The sequence below is a fragment of the Odocoileus virginianus genome, chromosome 23, assembly GCF_023699985.2.
Source record: "Odocoileus virginianus isolate 20LAN1187 ecotype Illinois chromosome 23, Ovbor_1.2, whole genome shotgun sequence".
NCBI classification, from domain to species: Eukaryota; Metazoa; Chordata; class Mammalia; order Artiodactyla; family Cervidae; genus Odocoileus; species Odocoileus virginianus.
In genome coordinates, this window is record NC_069696.1 from 14,623,564 (window position 1) to 14,644,545 (window position 20,982).

At 47.8% G+C, this 20,982-nt stretch overlaps 1 long non-coding RNA gene across 1 annotated transcript; it reads right to left on the reverse strand.

Moving 5' to 3' along the window:
• Positions 1 to 13,591: 13,591 nt before the first annotated feature.
• On the reverse strand, positions 13,592 to 15,982 carry LOC110137354 (uncharacterized). The gene is made up of 3 exons (XR_002313917.2): positions 15,924 to 15,982; positions 14,301 to 14,489; positions 13,592 to 14,125 (listed from the first exon to the last, which is right to left on the reverse strand). It is a non-coding gene; the product is annotated as an uncharacterized lncRNA (long non-coding RNA).
• Between the last annotated feature and the right edge of the window lie 5,000 nt (positions 15,983 to 20,982).

Below are 20,982 nucleotides of genomic sequence, written 5' to 3' on the forward strand. Positions count from 1 at the left end.
ACAAAAAGGAAGGAAATAAGACAACTCAATAAAACCAACACATGGAAAAGACAGATAAAATTAAGAAACTAAAGAAAACCGTGGCAAACAGGAAGCATAGACTAGAAAGGTAAACATGAACCCCAGTATGTCAGCCACTTATATTCATGCAAAAGGACTGAACGCCCAATCTAAGTCGAAGTCACTCCATCGCGTCTGACTCTTTGCGACCCATGGGATTCTCCAGGCCAGAATACTGGAGTTAAGCCTTTCCCTTCTCCAGGGGATCTTCCCAACCCAGGGAGGGAACGCAAGTCTCCCGCATTGCAGGCAGAGTCTTTACGAGCTGAGCCACAAGGAAAGCCCAAGGATACCTGAGTGGGCAGCCTCTCCCTTCTCTAGCAGATCTTCCTGACCCAAGAATCGAACCAGGGTCTCCTGCATTGTAGGCAGATTCTTTACCAACTGAGCTATGAGGGAAGCCCCTCCTAATATAAAGTCCTAAGGGAATAAACAAAGCTGGCATCCACACATGTTGTTCACAAGTGTCTGAAAGGTTCTTGAGACAATAAATGACTGACAGTGCAGAAACAGAAATAACCCACACTAGACCAACAATAAAAATTAAGAACAAAGCCCAGAATAACTAGAGAAAGCATACTGATACTACATAAAACAAACCTTAGGGCTAAAACTATCATTCTGAATAAAGAGGGCTGCCTGACAATGGTTGAAGGATTAACTCAGGAGACTAAGACAATAAACCTGAATCACTATGCACTTAATAATATAGCCTTGAAACAGATACAGCAGATCCATGTGGAGTGTTAGGAAATTCTGAAACGTGCACACCCCACCATGGCTGGTTTGAACGCACCGCTAACCAGGTAACAGATCGAGCAGACGGACATCCTTCAGGACACAGAACAAGTTTGTTGTGGTTCATACAGTTTTATCGGCGCACAATACCCCCGTTTAGGTAGTGTTGCCCATGACTGCTTTCAAGCCACAATGAAAGAAAGGGGTGATTGGACCACAGGGAGCTGGAAATATTACTGTCTGCGCTTTACAGAAGAGTCTGCCAAGCCCCTGACACAGAAGCCTGGAAGGGCATTGTAATAAGGATGCTGATGACTGAGCCACACCTTCCACAGCCCAGGGCGACGTCCTCTCCTCCAGGAGCCATGGAAGTTACAAAGCTCGCCCATGTCCCCATCCCTGCGAAGTCTCAAAGCTACTAGAAGATCAATATCATGCAGATCATCGTTTCTGACGGTGGTTCGATAAAAATGCATTGCCATATGATTTGTGGGTGAAGGGAAATATGTGAGGGGAAAAGAGAACATACTCGAGGCTAAAAAAGTAATGAAAGTGCTACTTATCACAACCTGCGTGGTGCTGTTACAGCAGGACTTGGAAGGAAATTTATATCTTCACGTGAACACGTTCGACAAAGGAAAAACGTTAAAATTAATGACTGCTATGTCCTCCTGAAAAATGAGAGAAAGAACATGATAAATCCAAAGAAGGCAGAAAGGGAAGATAACTTTGCTGAATATGTAGGCGTGCGTGGACAGTGGGCCTTGGGCGTCTCTGTGGGGACGCGGCCGGAGGCGTCGGGAGTTCGCAGGCTTGGCGTCTGCAGACCACGGCACTGACCTTGACGGGGAACGAGGAGCCCTGGGATGCGCAGGCCTCCGGCAGGCGAGAAGGGACCGTCTTGTCACTTCACACATTTGACACAGATTTTACATTTGAAAAGCAGATGAATTCCGTATGCCCAACAAAACCCTGCTGTTAGTTATTAAATTCTGTGTCCCAAAATGGTACGTTGGAGCCATGACCCCAGGCACTGCTGAACGCGCCTCATTTGGAAACCATGCCTTTACAAGGGAAACCAAGCTACGCTGTGATCTTGAGGGTGAATCCTAATCCCTTAAGACTGTGTCCTGAGAAAAGATGGGATTTGGACACACACAGGGAAGAAGGTGAGGATGGAGAATGGCAAGGTTGCATCTGTGAGCTGAAATGCACCCACGATTGTTGGCAGCATGGAAGCTGGGAGAGGCAGGAAGGACCCTTCACCCCAGGGTTTTGGAGGGCATGGGATTCTCCTGACACCTTGAGTTTGGACTTCTAGCCCCCGGAACCGTGGGACAAGACATTTTGTTGTTCTAAGCCACACGTTCACGGTGTTTTGCTTCAGCAGCCTGGTGAATAACACGCCTGCCCCCCCTAATCTGCGGTTGTCAAACCAGGGGACAGAGTGTGCTCCGTGGCCCTGGATGAGGCCCCTGCTTTCTGGAGTTTAGGACCGTCTTCAGGGCTAAGCACAAAGGATGACCTCAGCCCTCACCCCCTCGCCCCTGCGTTACTGCTCTCGGAACTTTAACTCGATGCACCTTCTACTCATCTCCCTGGTCGTGTTTCTTTCCAGCTGTGATGTGAGCACTTCTAGGGCCATCTATCCCCTCTCGACCTGAACCCCAGCGTCTGAAGCAGGCCTGGAACCTGGCGAGAAGCCATAAACGGTGGAGAACGAATGATAACGAGAGTGAACGTGGATGTATGTCAAGCTCTCTTTAAAAAAAAATTAGAATACAGTAATTACAAAGATCACATGGCACAATAAACGTTCAAAGTTAGCTAAGAGACTAAATGACAAAAAAATAGTGAGAAAGTCCTGCACGGACCAGACGCTCACTACAAAGCCATTGTCATCACCAAAATTCTGAAATGGCCTAAAAATAGACACAGAGAGAGGTGAGTGGGCTAGAAGGATATTCAGAAATAGAACACAATATTTTGAGGAATTTAATATAAAACCAAGAAAATCCTTAAAATCGGTATAAAAATGACGCTTTATCATCCAAATAGAAGGAAATAAAGCTGAGCTCTCCTTCCACACCATACAGAAAAATAGATTAAAATGAAAAAAGAAACCCTCAGGATAAAATTTTGGAAACTACATTTATACATCTTCAGTGTTAGGGCATCAATAAAGTCTTTCCCCTAAAAAATTAAATCTAGCAATAAGAACAAAGTGAATTCCACTGTGGAACAAAAGACAGAGAAAAGAGGCCCGTTAACTTGCTGTGTTGGGAGGCATGAAGAGATAGAGGGCACGGCAGCTCGCGCTCCAGTCTCCCACTCTTGGCCCAGGGGTGGAATGTCCTCAGGAGCGTGAGGACTGGGGTCCGTCACACGTGAGGACTCAGGCTGTAGGCTCTCCATAGGGTTGGGTCCTAGGATGTTGTCCACAGGTGCTGAGTGCCAGTGGTCGGAGTAGGAAGGAACGAGCCAGTCTTTCCTCCACCCTTTTGAGATATTTGCCCCCGTTTGCTTTTGACCAAGAGGTAAGTTCAGAACTCCATCCAGGTCACCGGCAGGGTCATCACACAGTGATGACCACGGCCAGGTCCCAATCCTTCTCTGTGTCCAGCAGAAACCCAGCTGCCAGGCTCTGCTCCCCCTCCCCTGACTAGCACATCAAACTCAGACGACGCATCTTCCAGCGGCTTCTTTGAGAAGTGTGAGAATTTATTTACAATTGGCTCAATTCCTCTTGCTTTATAGGGAGAAAATATTGACCGTTCTACAAATCAATATCTTTTCCTTTCTAGGTTGTGTGGATCGGCACCAAATTATCTCAGTTTTGTGACACAGACTTTGATAATCGACACTTACCTCCCCGGCTCCACACGCATCGATGTGACCTTAGCTTTGATTTTCCAGTGGAGGGAAACCAGCATTATGCTGCAGAATAAATTCGCCATGTCTCGTCTCGTGTATTCCTTTACCTTTCTCACCCTTCAGGGAGCTATAAATCCATGAGCTGAATTTTAAAATTGCATTAACACAATTAAATGGGGTATTTCTTAATGTGCCTGTAATCTTTCCTTTTCAGAGTCAAGTCCACTAAAGCAGTTTCAGTAAAAATTATTTCTACCCATATATAAAATTACTGTGAAGATTGTAACGTGAACCCAAGAGCCCGATATGACTGATGCTATCATGTTAACCATCATTACTTCATGTCACAGAGAAGAGTCTTATCAAATACGCTCTATTATCCTCACCCTTGTTGTGATTCAAGTTAGAGAGAGGTTTGGAATTCAGATGGCTGGAACAGAAGCGGCAGCTTTATTACACCTAAAAGCTGGGTTGGAAGGTCTACCAGAGCAGGTGACCATATACGTGGATTTGCTGATGTTCTGTAGATCAGCTGAAGTCCATGCAATGGAATAGCGCTTGGCCATGAAAAGGAGTGAAGTAGTGATGCTGGTTATTAGTGCAACATGAATGAATCTTGAACACATAAGTAAAGAAGGCAGTCACAAAAGGTCACATAGCATATGACTGTAATTATACAAAATGTCCAGAATATGCAGATATGCACAGAGAGTAGGTATAATGCCAGGCATGGGGTTGTGCGAGAAGGGAGAGCAGTGGCTAACGGGCACAGAGTTCCCTTTGGAGGTGATGAAAATGCTCTAAAGGAGATAGTGGTGATGGTCACACACTCTGAAAATTTACTAAAATCCACTGAATTGTAGATTTTAAAGGAGTGATCTTTTTGTCATATCTCAATAAAGTTGTTATAAAAAAAAGGCTGTGACTACATTGTTCAAGCTAGTGTAGGTGCCCTTCAGAAGCAGAAATGTAAATATTGGGGAAATTCAATGACTCACAGAAAAATATATTAACGCTTTAAGGTGACTCATACTAGAACAGATTATATGACTTCTGGCTTCTGGTAATGATGAAGGACATGATGCTGGGCTAATCTTCCCATCTATAAATCTGTTATAAACTTTAGACCAATTGTAAAGATAAGGTAATTATAAAGACCACCAGTTTAACAACAGTTCAGTTCAGTTGCTCAGTCATGTTTGACTCTTTGCAACCCCATAGACTGCAGCACACCAGGCTTCCTGTCCATCACCAACTCCCCGAGCCCACTCAAACTCATGCCCATCGCGTCGGTGATGCCATCCAACCATCTCATCCTCTGTCTCCCCCTTCTCCTCCTGCCCTCAATCTTTCCCAGCATCAGGGTCTTTTCCAATGAATCAGCCCTTCACATCAGGCGGCCAAAGGATTGGAGCTTCAGCCTCAGCATCAGTCTTTCCAATGAATATTCAGGGTTGATTTCCTTATAGAATTGACCGGTTTGATCTCCTTGCAGTCCAAGTGACAGACAATGATCTATTTTGATGTGTGTACCATATATGCAAATAATATATACAACAATAAGAACACAGGAGGCAGGAAGGCTGAACAGAAGGCTCTTGCATACTTTAACTCAGATAAATTATGATAAATTGAAAATGAGTATTGCAATCTCTAGAGCAAGCAGTAAGAGAAAAAAAACAGGTGTGACAGGAACCAATTGAGGGCATAGAAAAGAATACAAAAATATATGTATATTTGACTAAACCAAAGGAAAGAGGCAAGAAGGAGACAAGAAGCGGAGAGCAGGGGGAGACGGACAAGAAGTAGCAGGAGGTGCACACAGCCGAAGAGACCCACAGTCACACTGAACGCGAACGGATCAAACAGTCCAATCCAGTCTGCCAGACTAGACTGAAAGAGCAAGACATGAGGCGCACACAGCCGAAGAGACCCACGGTCACACTGAACGCGAAGGGGCCAAACAGTCCCATCCAGTCTGCGAGACTAGACTGAAAAAGCAAGACATGAGGCGCACACAGCCGAAGAGACCCACAGTCACACTGAACGCGAACGGGCCAAACAGTCCCATCCAGTCTGCCAGACTAGACTGAAAAAGCAAGACATGCACAGGCCGTCTACAAGAGGGGTGTTCCAGATGAAGAGACACAGACAGGATGGAAAAGGATGGCAAAAGGCCTGACATGCAAGCAGTAAGCAAGAGACATTTGTGCAATGACGTTCATATCAGGCAGGGCAGACTTCAAAGAGAGGGGATATCATAGAAATGAAGAGGCTTGTTTCATAGTGGAAACAGGAAACATTCATTAAGACTTTAAAAAACGCAAACCAAAATCTGATGTGCATGCATCTAATGACAGATCTTCAAAATAAACGAGGCAAAAATTGACAGCATGCAAGAGAGAAAAAGACAGCTCCATCACAATAGTTGGAAACTAACACCTTCTCTCAGCAATTGATAGAGTAAAACCACACACAGTGAAGACAAAGAGGGCCTGAACATGCCGTTACCCGCCGCAGACCTACTTCATATTCGTAGGGTCTGCAGCCAGGGACAGCAAAACACTCACTTCTCAAGTGTGCAGAACCCGCTCACCAACACGGACCTGATGCTGCCCATAAGCTGGGCCCAACAAATGCCAACCAGATCAAATCCCACAGAGTTTATATGATGAAAACTAAATTAACTTAAAATCCCTAATGATATTATATCTAGAAAAATCAGCAAACATTGTTAAAATGAAAACTTCCTCTTGTTGATCCATGAATTTAAAGTAATCCCAACTGGGAATTCCCTGCAGGTCCAGTGATTTCAGGCTTTCATTGCTGACATCCTGAGCTCAATCCCCAGCCAGGGAACAAAGATCCCAGAAGCTGTGCTATGCAGCCAAATAAAAATAAAGTAATTACAATCAATATTTTAAACAGAAATTGACAGGTTGAAGCCAAACTATATGTAGAAATATAAAGGTCTGTATAGCTGGTGAAATTTAAAAAAAAATAACACACTTGGAGGATTTTTACACTATCTTATTTCAAAATTTAATATAAAGCTGCAGTCATCAGGACAATGTGATTCAGGCTCAGGTAGAAACCAACAGACAAATAAGCAGAACAGAGACGAGGCGTAGACCCACCTGTATTCTGTCAGTTGGTTTTTGGCAAACTTGCTATTGAAGTTTCATACTGATCATTAATTCCAACGTAACTGGAATTAATGTGAGTGTTTATAGGGAAGTAAGATCATTGCTGTCTTTTTTCTCAATTATCTTTTTTTCTGTTATCCTTGAACACCTCAACGCAAAATCCAAACTTCTTGCAAATATATATGTATTCCACTTTAATGTATTACTTTTTCTGATGAAAGAAATAAATGCTTAGACATTAAAATGTGAAGAGGGTGATGCTGTCTCGTAATGCAGCTGGTCCATCCTGCCCTGGTCCACAGCGGGCCAGCGGGGGTGGCTGGGAGGTCTCCATGCAGACACCCGTGGGTGCAGCCTCCTTTTCCCTTGAGACACCAGCATCCTAGGGTCTCAATGCTCTCTGCTGCACTCTCTTCAGCTGGCTGTCAAAGCGACAAAAAATGAAGGAGCAGAGATCACAAGAGGGCTAGGGAGGGGCCAGTCCTAAAAACTGGCCAGCACTCAGTCGCACAGTCCGCTGATCACAAGGCGGGCAGGGGCGCAGCTGGTGGTGGGACAGGAGGAAACGAGGGGGCAGAGAGGATATGTGGAGTCCACCCTGACGCAGGACGTCGCGTGAGAGGGTGCCTGACGCCAGGCTCCGCTCGCGGGCTGGTCTGTGCGCCCTCACAAGAGCCCGCCGGGATGGAGCCAGCGCCGTCAGCCTTTCACAGGAACGCAGACTGAGGAGAGCAGAGCCGGGGTCAGGCGGCGGGGCCGGAGGGCGCGGATTCCGCATAGCAGAGCCTGGTGGCCCCTGGGCTGGGAAGGAGGGGCCGCTGTGGGGAGAAGAGCCCAGAGTGGTTTCCAGGCTGGGCTTGGTGGTCCCACCAGTGAGATGGGGCCACGCAGGAAGACAGACTCGGGGGAGCTGGGCTGAGAGCTGCGAAATGCCCCGATCCCGTCCCAGCTGCGTCCCTGCTCCTCCCTGCCCAGAAGTTTCCTACATTCTGGGGGGTAGGAAGCACTCAGCTCCAGAACCGGCCACCCAGGCTCCGACCCCGGCTCTGCTGTTGCCCGGACACTGAGTCCGGGCACGCCGTAGCGTGGCCCTGGGCCTCAGTAATCGGGGCGGCGGCCTCCCTACATCACAGTGCCGGCAGCAGCGACTCGGACAGAGGGGCTCGAACCACGGCCAGCACAGGCCCAGGGTAGATGCCCTCGTTACACGGTGCAGCCTCCGTCTGCTCCCTGGTGCCATCTGACTCTGCAGCCGGCTTCCCTTCCGTGCAGACCTCCACAGCTTTACTCCCCAGGACACCCTCCTCAGGGTGCCCCCTGCCTTCTCCCACCCTCCTCGTTCTAAGTCATTACTCAGCATCTTCAAGACACAGCAAGGATCCTCAGGGCATCCCGACCGCTGCCTCCCCAGGCTCGTCCTGGGAGCTCCCAGGCCACCCTGACCTTGGGTCTGCATCCGTCGTGGGTAGAAGCTTGACCTGGAAGTAGAGGGTGTGGGGAGCGCTGAGGGCAGCTCTCTGGTTGGGTCCCGTCTTAGCATCCCTGAGTCACTGCCTTCGCATCCAGCCTTGGCCGCCAGCTTCCTGGTCCTGATGCTGACCTGGTCCAGGAAGACAGCGGGATGGAAAACTACCAGGTGTTGTCCTGAGGCCACATGAGAGGCGTGAGTCCAAATGCTCCCAAGACATCTGGCTCCCTGATTCCTGTAAGAATGAGCTAAATGCTTAAGACAGGACACGCTGTCCTGACAGGCTGATTTGCCATTCATTTGAATGTAAAAATAACCGGACAATCACAATTTCTGCCTTGAGTCTTTCTCACGTGGCAGGAAATAAAATGATGTGTTATAATAAAGATTGCATTTTTTTGTGTCTGTGGCTCTTCTGAAGCACAAACACAGTTGAGAGCAATTTCTTTAAAAAAAATCAAAAGATAAATCATGGCCAAAGTACCTCGCAGCTTTTAAGACAGACATGAGATTAAAACTTTGTCAGATTACAGAGTGCAGGCTCTTGGACTCGCTTTACATTTATCATCTATTTATTGACATTTTGCCTTGTTGACAGAGAATCTCAGGTGGGGACGGAGACACCGGGGAAACTCTGTGCCTGGTGATGACCAATCCCTGGACTCTAGCAGGAGATGCACGACTCGGGCCAGGACTGGTCTTGGTGGGATCCAAGCCAGTTCCTCAGGCAGCACTGTCAGCCCGAAGTAAGAGCCGCATAGGCCAGAGCTGCCAACAGTGAAGCCCAGGGCCGCTGACTTCTGCCCCTGCCCCTCAGGTCAGACGTGCCTCTGATGGGTCACTGTGGACGTCCCCCTGCCTCCAGACCTCCAACCGAACCGTTGAGAGCAAGGGCAACTCGACACCTTTCCCCCAAAAGGCAAGGCTCCATCTCCCATGACACACGGTCCACTCTCAGTGGCCCAGAATGAAAATCCCTCTGCAAACGGACCTGTTGGCCTCGTCCAACCTGTCTCTCACTATGCAACCCCAGCAAGACAGGTCTACGTAGCAGAGAGGGAGAGGTCTTTGAAAAGCCTGGTCCTCGGTTCACTCCACCTGACTGGGCTGCTATTCCAGGCAAAGTGGCAATCACGGGCATGATTTCCTTGTGTGGCACACACCCTCTGTGAGGTCGAGAGGGTGGGGTGCAGGCCCCGGGCGCCCTTGACACCCCAGCTGGCACATCGCAGGTCCTTGAAGAGTGCTTATCAGATGATGGTTTTTAGGGAGGTGCTCAATCTAGTGAAAAGCAGTCACTTCCCTCAGAAATACCACACACACAGCAATCAGACAAACTCAAAATGTCAACGCACTGCATTGGAAAACCGACCTTACGTTGTTTGGTTGATGATAACCACTTATCCGGGAACTGGGCAAGAACGTCCTGAGTGCCTCCAACCAAGGGTGAGTCAGCCCATCAAACGATGAGAGACAACAGGTTGAGACTCAATGAATCTCCATCCAAAAGCAGCTGTGAGAAGGAAATGCTTGTGTGTGTTGAGGGATTGCTCTTTCATTAGTTCCAAGTGTTGGACTCAACCGGAGCTTAACTGGGCCACCCCCATTGTGGACAGACGGGGACCAGGTGTGGGCAGCAGTGGACTCAGGGCAGAGTAGTCTTGGGGTTTTAGGATCAAACAGTGTCTTTTTTTTTTTTTTTCTGAAACTGTATTTTTCTTTATGGAAAGAACAGAGATATAAGAAATGGGAGACCTTGGCTCCAGCCCCTGAGCTGGCATTTGAAGTGGGTGGTGCTTACCTGGACATGTTTTGACATATTTCATCTTCAACAACACCCTTGTGGATGGAGTGTACTGTCACCCCTCCGATGTGGGGAGGAAGCTGCTGATGGCCCCTCGAGGGGCGTCCTGTGTCGGCGCCCTGTGGGGTGACTTCCGCCACACCCCTGTCCTGACTCTGAAACCCCCATGTGATGCCCACATCCGGCAGACACCAGCTCACCTGCTGCAGGTGGAGACAGGGGAGGACACCTGGGTTCTGCTCTCCTACCGGCTCCTGTCGGGGCCACGGGGAGGGCCGGGCCACCTGCCAGGGTGAGTGACACAGCTTTCCTGCAGCCCCCAGCCAGGGACTAGACTTTGAAGCTTCCGCCGGACCCCGCACCGGCTCTGCCTGACCCCATCCTCTCGGATCTGGTGTCCAGCAAATCCGATCACCCTGACCTTGGGGGTGTGTTATTCTCGTGCCTTCCCCCTTTCAGTCCTCCGGCACGCCCTGGAAGGAGCGAGCGTAGCAGAGCCTGGTGGGGGAGGAAGCCGGGGTTCAGGGTGAGCCCTCGGGCAGGTCCCGGCCTGTCCTGCAGCAGAACCGGTTCGCCCACCATGCGGGCCCCTCTCCCCTCCAGCTCCCACCTGCTTTCCTTTTCAGACCCTGGCAGAAGCCCTGTAGCCATGGATTCCCCCGACAAGGAAAATATCACCGGATTGGACAATTTCCCTGCTTTCCCCCAGCTTCTCACCAGTGATGACTCAGGCATGGAGCCCACCACCATCAGCTCAGTGGGCGTCCGGGGAGCCAGGCTGCCAGCCGCAGTAGGATGGTGCCCCGTTCAGCGACATCCGCCCCGCAGGCCGGCTGCAGGGGGGTCTGGGGGACGCCGTTCAGCTGCCCTCCCACCCGTTATGGCCCTTCAGAACTATCACCCGCGTGGCCATCTTCAAGGTGAGCGAGCAGCGGTGCTCCAGAGACGCAGCGGCCAGGGGCACTGAGCCTCCCCCCAGGGCCCCTCCTGTCCTCTGGGCTCTGACCCAGCTGCCGCTGCCGGGGAGGTCCCTCCAGCCGACTTACCCCGTCCACCTCCTCCCTGGAGGATGACGCCCCCTACCTGCCCCCACCAGATCCGACGGGGCCGTCGGGGAGCAGGCACCCTGCCTGCTGGGGACCTGGTGGGGGTCTGGTAACTATTAACACGTGATGGAGCAAGAGGACAGATGGGCTTTGCTTTATTTTCACTGAAGTGTTATGGAAACGGACACCCTTCCTGGCGGTGTTCCGGGGCTGGCTTACGAGAGAAGGTTGTTAGTTTTTCAGGCATGTTATGAGAGAGTTGCTTAGATGTGGGTGCAGCAGGTTGAACTGTGGGCCCTCGGAGCCTGTCCCCATGAGCTTGCTTGTTTGGAAAAAGGGTTTTGGAGATATATTAAGTTAAGGCTCCTGAGATGAGGTCATGCTAGATTTGGGCAGGTGGTGGGCTTATAAGAGAAAGGCACAAGGAGGCTTGAGATTCAGATGCTCAGAGGAGGAGACCGTGTGAAGACGGAGGCAGAGATGGAATGATGCAGCCACAGGCAAAAGCACCTGGAGCTCCAGAAGCCTGAGGCACAGGCGGGATTCCTCCCAAAGCGGGGAGAATGGGGGCGGGGCATGGCCCTGCCAACACCCCGATTTCAGACTTATGGCTTCCAGAACTGTGAGCAAATCAAAGTTTGTTGCTTTAAGCCACCCCGTTTGTTGTCATTTGTTAAAGCAGCCCTAGGAGGCTAAGACAATAGGCACTGCTTCCCCGGGGCTCAGCAGTTAAGAATCTGCCTTCAGTGGAGGAGTCAGAGGAGACGTGAGCTCGATCCCTGAGTCAGGAAGACCCCCTGGAGGCGGCACCCCACTCTGGAATTCTTGCCTGGAGAACTTCATGCAGAGAGGAGCCTGGCGGGCTACAGTCCATTTGGTTGCAGAGTCGGACACGACTGAAGCAACGTAGCAAGCCTATGTGTAAACTTACTGTTAAGAACATGAGGTAAGGACGATGCATACTTAATAGCTCCTCCTAATAGCTTACTCAGCATACTCAGCACCTCCTAATACCTTCACCGCGTCTCAGTGGGATTTTCACTCCTGAGCTCTTGTTTACATCTGCTTTTCCTGTGTGGTGGATCGCAGTATAACCATATGGACGCAGCATCACTTCCAAACACTGACCCCCCTTCCCGTTCAAGGAAATCACATTCTTTTACTTTTTATTTTGTATTAGAGTATAGCCAATTAACAATGTTGTGGTAGTTTCAGGCGGACAGCAAAGGGACTCAGGCATGCATACAGATGTGTCCATTCTCCCCCGAACTCCCCTTCCATCCAGACTGTCACATAAAATTGAGCAGAGTTCCCTGTGCTGTATGGTAGATCCTTGCTGGTAATCCGTCTTAAATATAGCCGCGTGCACATGTCCGTACCGAACTCCCTAACTATCCCTTCCCCCCATCCTTACTGACCGACAGCCCTAAGAATGGAGTCAGGTTTGTGTTCTGAAATCTGCTGCGCTGTGAATATTCACACCGTGGAAACTGACAAATACCACAGGTCCAGGCGGCTTGCCATTTTGTGGTCTGTTTGGAAGTTTGATGGAGAGGATGCCCAGGGTTCAGAGGAGTGAAAAAAAGTGTGTGTGATTATAGCTGCTGTGCAGGGCATCGCATAGAGGATGAAGAAAGATCCCTCCAGAACCTGAACATGACCCTCCAGCTTCAGAAAGGAGTCCCTCCGGTCACTGGCTGGCGGTGTTAGTTGCCTTGCTTTTATCTTATGTATTACTCACAATGCAAAGGAAATATCAGCCCGCTTTCTGCCCCGACCTACTCTCATTCATCCATTGCAATTCTAGTTGGCTGTTTATACAAGACCAGCAAGAGTCGGTGAAAGCCTTCCATGAGAATCAGCTGTCCATGTGGAATTTATAACAAAGGAAACTGTGTAGTTTATTATTATTTGCTCCTGTCCCACCATCTTCTCTATAAGTAAAAATTGACAAGAAACGTACGCCCTGGACCTGAAGTAGCTGGCTCTGGTTCTAGCTCACATTAAAGGGAGCTTTGACTTGAAATTCCTTGGGATTAAGTAGAAAAAGCAATCTTAAAACTTCAAGAGATTGATTTACAGGAGTGGTTTATCACTCCATCCCACCTGGCATTCCCACTAAGTCCCCGTGATGGCCCGGCGACGCTGTCCTCACTGCAGAGTGAGGAATAAATCGGGCAGTGAGCAGAAGGATCTCAGAAAGCATCAGAGGGCTGCCCCCTCCAGAAGGCACGTGGGACTAGATTCCAGGGGTCCCAGCACCCGAGCTCCTTCTGCCAGGTCACCTGCTTCTTCCTGACCACCTCCCCACCACCCGCATGCTCACTGTCACTCCAGATAGTAGAGTGAGTAGTCTCTGCATCAAAAGGACTGTGAGCAAATGGATGCTCAAGCATTTTTAATGAGAACTGGTGCAAAGCAAAGAGCAACAGGCACCAGATGGATGTGAAAGAAGGTGAGGCGTTAAGAACGAGGAGTCGCTTTTGTCCTCCTCCACACGGGAGAGTCCCGGGGCTGCGGGTGGGAGGCCTGATCCAGCTTGCGGGCAGACACAGGGGAGCTGGGCCCCGAACAGGGGTATGGCCCTCCCTCGGGATGCCCAGGCCTGGCCTGACCTGCACGAACGGCCAGGGACCAACCCCAGCACCGACAGAGCGCTGCGCGTGTGCGTCAGGCCGGATGGTCGGTGCCTCCGCATGAAGTGGCCAGATGCCCAGTTCTCCTGGTCCACGCTGACTCATGCCCACGGTCCCAACCAGGGACTTAGAGCGTCTCTCTTGGTCTCAACGCACTCTGACTTGAAGGATACACTCTTTGTTCTCTGCTCACGCCTTGCCCGTGACCCTTCCCTGACGTTTCTCCCCTTGGCGTCCGCTTCCTTCTGGGTTTGCCTCCCTCACTCTTGCTCATCCTCCAGTTTTGGTCATATTTCCTCTGTGGGATCCATCTAGACAGCCTCAACTGGACCTCTTCTGTATTCCCATGGTGCCTGAAATTCACCAACCACGTGCCTGAGAATCAGGTCGGTGGCTCCTGATGTGCCTCCCCGCCCTGACCCGGATCTTGGACGCCTGGCCCCACGCCTTTCTGCACCCTGAGCCCACAACAGCATGCCCCCCCACCCCTGTGCCCTGCAAATGCTCGTTGAAATTACACAAACAAACCTTGAAAACGACGCATGATCCAGATGAATTCCAGGGAGAAATGAATCAAAGTAACAGGGCTGCAGGTGCAGGAAACCCCGAGGACTTGGGAGGGATAATGGCTTTTTATCTAAATTAAGCATAGCCGGTTTGAGGAGGCTGTGTTTCCAGAAAGGAGACTGGGGACACATTTGTCTCTAATTTTGGTTTCTGAAAAATAAATTGAGGCAATTATTACTTCAGGTTTGCTACTCAGTATCCACCCATCTTCTTTAAATCCCATATTAATATAACCTGTACTAAAGACATGTTAAAAGTCACAACAGATAATGCTTTCTTTCTTATTTTTTTCCAAACCGAGGGTACATTTGTTGCATGTAACCCAACATCAGAGTTCAAATCTCCTTAAAGGACCAGGTAGTCACATTCCAACTTCTTTTGAGGACTCGCCCTGGTGAATAAGTGAGGATACGGCTTACCTTGGACCAAAGTCCAGAGAGCTACCAGCTCTAGGGAAGAAGGTCCTGGCCACCCATAGGGGCCGAAACAGGGTGTATGTGAGCAAGGGGCATCCACCTGAGTGGCGAGCGGTCCCTGCCACCAGCCTGAAGTCTGCATGTTCAGCAAAGCCCAAGAACTGCCATTGTCTGGGAACCAACTTTACAGTTTTAACAGATTATACTGAGTGTCCACGTCCCCTCAGTGCAGCAAACCGCCTTGCACTGTCTAAACACGAGTGTGATGGTTAGAACTGCGGGGCTCCCACTGCCCCTCACTCATTCCTAGGTTCAGGGGCTGGTCACTGGGGACAGAAATGCCTGCGTGACTGCCCTGTGACCACGTGAGTGATGCCCAGTCACTGCAGTTTCGGAAGGAACCACGTGCAGTGGGACGACAGTGGAGGCCCTGGTTCAGTCGCGAGGGGCAGAGACCTCAGATGAGCTTCATGGAGGGGCCACTGCAGTCAGTGACATCACCATGTGTCCTCCCGGCAAACTCGGGGGCAAAACTCGTGCACGACGCTGCCCCTGCGCTTTACATACATGCCCTTGTTTAGCCCCTGTGACAGGTTCCCAAAGACGTTATTATCAGATCATGAAGATAAAGAGCTGAGATCGTCCACCATCAGGCCCAGGCTCGCATCTTTACCAAATGACATCTTAAAGATGTCTCATCCCACTCTTGATCCCGGGCTCCTCATATCCACGTTGACTCCATTGCGTCTGAAATATAAAGCCATATTCAGAGCAGCGTGACGGAATAGGTCTTCTGAGTGGGCCTCAGACACAAACATCTCCCAGATTCTGGGTAAATTACAGTATATATACCTAAAAAAAATGTTTGGCTCAAAACATTGGAATTAAAATTGCCTATGAAGAAGAAATAAATAAGAACATATCAAAACCATAAAAGTTGGTAGAAGAACATAGTGCAAACACAAAGCTGGCGCTGCTCTGGAGGAATAGCCGACATTGATCAAGAAGCTAGAATCTGGGGGTCAATGCCAGCTTGGGGCGTCTGTCAGCTTGGGGTGTCAGGAATAGGATGTGGTCCCTGCCTAGAGTTGGAGCTAAGCTAAGATTTCCATGTGAAGCCAGGTTCTTGGGGATCTATGTCTCCTGAAAAAGGTGGGGTGGGACCCACCTGAAAGCCAAGGGAAGTGCCATAGACTCTTCTCTGCTACAGTCCCGGGTGGAAAGAAATAGTACCAATCACAATCGTCTCCATTGATTACCGTGGTTACCACCCTGTTCCCACGGAACTCTGAAGCTCAACTTGACCTCCATTGTCAGACCCTGGCTAAAGAATTACAGAGATTTCAGGCTGCTAGTTCCTTCTGGTACCTGGTAGTAGCAATACAATTTTTTTCTGGGTAAGTAAATCCTCAATTCAGATCTTTCAGAATGACCACAGGTTAAATGCAGCCAAGCACGAAGGTGAAACAAAACTTAACTAAAAATAATATAAAATAAAATGCACTCCAAAGCACAGGAAGAAACCATGAATATTAAGAGGCAGCATAAAAAGAGAGAGAGATTTGACGTTTAAGTGTTAGAAGACTGTGAAATAATTCTATCTGGAAATTTTAAAAATTGAAATATGACATAAGAAAATGAGTAAGAAGTGGCAAAAAAAAAAAAAGTGGAAGACCACAAAAATGACCAGACAGACTTCATAAAGGAGTAATAAAGCTTCCAGAAATTAAAACACAATGGCTAAAATGAGCAGTACAATAGCTGAGTTACACAGTAGACTAGATAGTTAAGAAACAAATCCAAGAACTGGAAGACAAATCAGATAAAATTACCAAAATGTGGCAGAGAGAAAGATGAGATAAAACGTATGACAGAAATGAAGAAATACAGGGAGTAAAGTAAGAAAATCTCATGTGCACACAACCAGAACTCCAGCCAAAGAGGCTGGGGCAGGAAGAAAGAAAATAAATGTTAATGGCTGGTTATTTTTTCAGAACTAAGAGAAGGCATGAATCCACAGATACAAAAAGCGAAACACACGACCAGAAGGACACACGGAGAGGAAATCACACCTGGATTCATTGTCATGGAACAGCATAAAACACAAAGTTCTTACAAACCTCTACAGAGAGAAGGCAGTTCACTCGGAAAAGATTAGCAATTACATTGACAGCAGATCCCTAATAGCAACCATGGTAAAGTTGTGTAGTAACACATTAAAGATGCTGAGAAAAAGTCATGGTTAGTGTAGCATTCTGTGACAAGTAAAAACACAAGAGGGGGATAAAAAATTTTCAAAAGGAAAACATCAACAGATCCTCAGCAAAAAAATAAAAATCCTTCTAAAAGATGTACTTCAGAAAGAATGAAAATGACCCCAGAATGAAAACATGAGCTGTAAGAAGAAATTTTGGTAAAAACACTAATGAAGGATGAACGAAGGGCAAGGAACAAGCACAGATGCTGACCACACTGTGAAATGTGAATAATCGTGAACAAAGAATAAGACAGAATTTGTGTGATTTAGAAATAATATATATATGCTATTAGATGTAAAAATAATAACAGTTGGTCTATTAAAAGCACTAAAAGTACCTTTTAGATGGGGTTGAGCTGAGGTGAGTATAGTGCAGAAGTGAACAGGCCTGGAGAAAACACACAGCCCTCCTGAGCAGTAATTTCACATGGACTCCCCCTGGCATTTTCGGCTAATTCTCTCATCCACTTACTCTCCAGGTCTCTTAAAATAGATTTCATTGCTTAATCTCTCATTTCAGATCTCTGATACATTAATGAACTTAACTCGATAAATAGAAAATAACTTATCAGGACTTCCCTGGTGGCCTAGTGATTAAGAATCTGCCTGCCAGTGCGGGGGACACAGGTTCGATCCCCAGTCCAGGCAGACGCAACATTCCACGGGGCGACTGAGCCCGTGAGCCACAGCTACCAAGCCATGCACACTAGAGCGCACGCTCCACAAAAGTGGAGCACACACACTGCAGCTAGATAAATAAATAGATGACACTCTCAAAATAATTTATCAAAACCCAAACCCTGCTCCTTTAAGAGGAGGGCACTGACAACCTTCCAATGACAAGGTGTCTCTAAGCCGAGCAGTCTCTCAGAGATTAGGAAAACATATTCTACCAGGTTAGCGTGATCTGGATACTCAAACAGGACATTAGCACAGTTAAGGAGGAGCGCATCGTGTTATTGAAATTGATTCATATTAATGAAGGAATGAAATTTGACACCAATCCTGAGGAAAACTAAAACCAAACAACATCTTCTTATGAAATAAAGGTGATTCGATAAATTAAGGTCTATGGACTTCCCTGGCGGCTCAGCTGATAAAGAATCTGCCTGCAATGCAGGAGACCCAGGTTCAATCCCTGGGCCTGGAAGATCTCCACGAGAAGGGAATGGCAATGCACTCCAGTATTCTCACCTGGAGAATTCCATGGACAGAGGAGCCTGCTAGGCTACAGTCCATGGGGTCACAAAGAGGCAGACACGACTGAACCACTAACACTTTCATTTCCACTTCAGTCAGAATATCGAAACTTTGCTAGAGATATTAAATTAGGAGATTTAATGCAGGGGTTGTTGACTTGCTGAAGACTTGTATTTGTTCAGTGAGGTACCCACAAGGCAATACATTCTAGGAACAGTTATCACCAGCAGGCTGAGCCAGCTCAAATATAACTATCTTGAGAACTGACGTCACAGCCAGGCCTGAACGTGTGGCTCAGAAGGTCATCCCCCTACACACACACACACGCGCGCGCGCGCACACAGATACACACACACACACACACAGACACACACACACACGCGCGCACACAGACACACACACAGACACACACACAGAGACACACAGACACACACGCACAGACACACACACACAGACACACACACGCACAGACACACACACAGACACACAGACACACACACGCAGACACACAGACACACACACACACATACACAGACACACACAGACGCCGTTTGGCTGCGGCTTGGCCGTCATGTGGAGTCCCACAGCTGGTGGTCAGAGAACGGCTAACTAGGCACGGCTTGTCTCAGGGGTCCTGGAGGGACCGGGGCTGGGGTCGCCCGGGGAGATGGATGTCAAGCTGTAGGATCTGGATTTCTGCTCCAGCTGCCTGGTTGACAGGAGCTGGAAATAGGACAAAAGTCCCCTCTCGCCTCCTTCTGCCTTCCATCTCCCATCAGACCTTCCCGAGGGCAGAACCTAATTAGATGCCAGCTGGCAAAGGAGCCTGGGAGGTTGAATTCACCGACGCCCGGCCCTGGCAACCCAGTGAGGGAGCAGGGGCAGGCTCTCAGCCGAGTGGTAATCGGCGGATCCTCAGCTCAGGACGTGGGACCACGGCTTCCAGGATGACTCCTGCTTCATAACAAAATGCGGAAACATTTAAAGCAGAGCAAGGGGCGGGACAGCGGGGAGAGCGAGATGGGCACACACGCCCTGCTCTGTGCTCAGTCGCTTCTGTCCTGTCCGATTCTGTGACCCACAGACTGCAGCCTGCCAGGCTCGCCTGTCCATGGGATTTCCCAGGCAAGAATACTGGGGTGGGTTGCCACTTCCTTCTCCAACTGCTGTGTATAAAACAGATAACTAATAAGGACCTACTGTATAGCACAGGGAACTCTGCTCAATACTCTGTAAAGATCTATACGGGAACAGAATCTAAAAAAGAATGGGTATGTGTGTATGTGATTCACTTCGGCATACAGCATGAACTAACACAATGTTAGAAATCAAATATACTCCAATTAAAATTTTTAAAATAATAGCGTCATGAATAAGAAGGAATAATTTTTATATCATTATTTCTGAGACGTTCTAGACAGCTTCATAAAATAAAGTAAAAAAAAATAAGAAAACGGAAAGGGAAATATTATCATTATTTGGAGGTATTAATATTATTGTATATATTAAATAGATGGAGTGCTTGAAATATTCTCCAAAAAAGTGATTAAAATTAGTATGCATTTAGTAAAGCACTAGACATAAGATCAATAAATACAAAAACACAGTTACTGTGTTATAAATCATCAATATTTGAAATGTCACTTTTACAGATTTTTATAGCAACATCAATGCAAGGTACACAGGGAGCGATTACTAAAATATGTGCCAAAGCTCACATGAGGAAAATTGCACATCTTTATTGAAAAGCATAAATACACTGAAATATATTTCATACTTATGGTGAGGAAGATTCAATATTCAAAGATGTCAAATCTGCCTACACTGAGTCAGAGATTCAGGGAAAATTCCAGCGCTGTTCTCTGTAGAAACTGACAAGATAATTCTAACATTTATATGGAGGAGCAAAGGACCACAGCAAGACAAGATGCTCCTGAAGCCTACTCTGTGAGTCGTAAATCCACGTTCACGATCAGAGCAGGGTGTCGGTGCAAGGACAGGAAAGAGAGACTTATGGAATGGAATACAAAATCCAGAGAAAGGACAAAGTGCAGAACGGTGCTGCAATTCAGCAGGAAAGAGAAGAACCATTCAATGTGTGATTCAGGACAGCTACTTATCCACACGAACCAAAAAAATTGCATCCTACATTACCATGTTAAAGCATCAATTATAGATTGTTTAAAGAATTAAAAGCAAGAAGCATAGCTATAAATATTTTAAAAGATGGCATTATAGGAATCCTTGGGTTGCTTAAACAAGACACAAAAGCACTAACCATAAAGCATCTTAGAAGCAGAAGCCTTTGTTTATGAAACAGTATCATTAAAAAGTAAGGAAATAGCCACACAGACTGCAATAAGATGTTTAGAATGCATTTAATCTAGGACGAATTAGTACACTCAGAATTACAGTCTCTTATAAACCTTTAAGAAAAAGACATATCAGCCAGTGAAAGAAGGCAGCATATAAAAACAGTTTTCACAAAATAGAAGACATTGATAGTAAATAAATGTTTTAAATGATGGTCAAACTCATCACTAATAAAAGAATGCAAATTAAAATTGCATTCAGATTGGTTTCACCCACCAGGGTGGTTAAAGTTTAAGAGGCAGACTAGATTAAAATGAAAAAGGCAGCCACTACCAAGTGTCGGTGAGGATGAGAATATCCACCCGCTGACGGCCGGTCCTGTGAACCGGGAAGATGACGGGAAGACAGCTGGTTATCCCAACGTCTGCTGCACCTGTCCCTTTCCTGAGATCAGGAA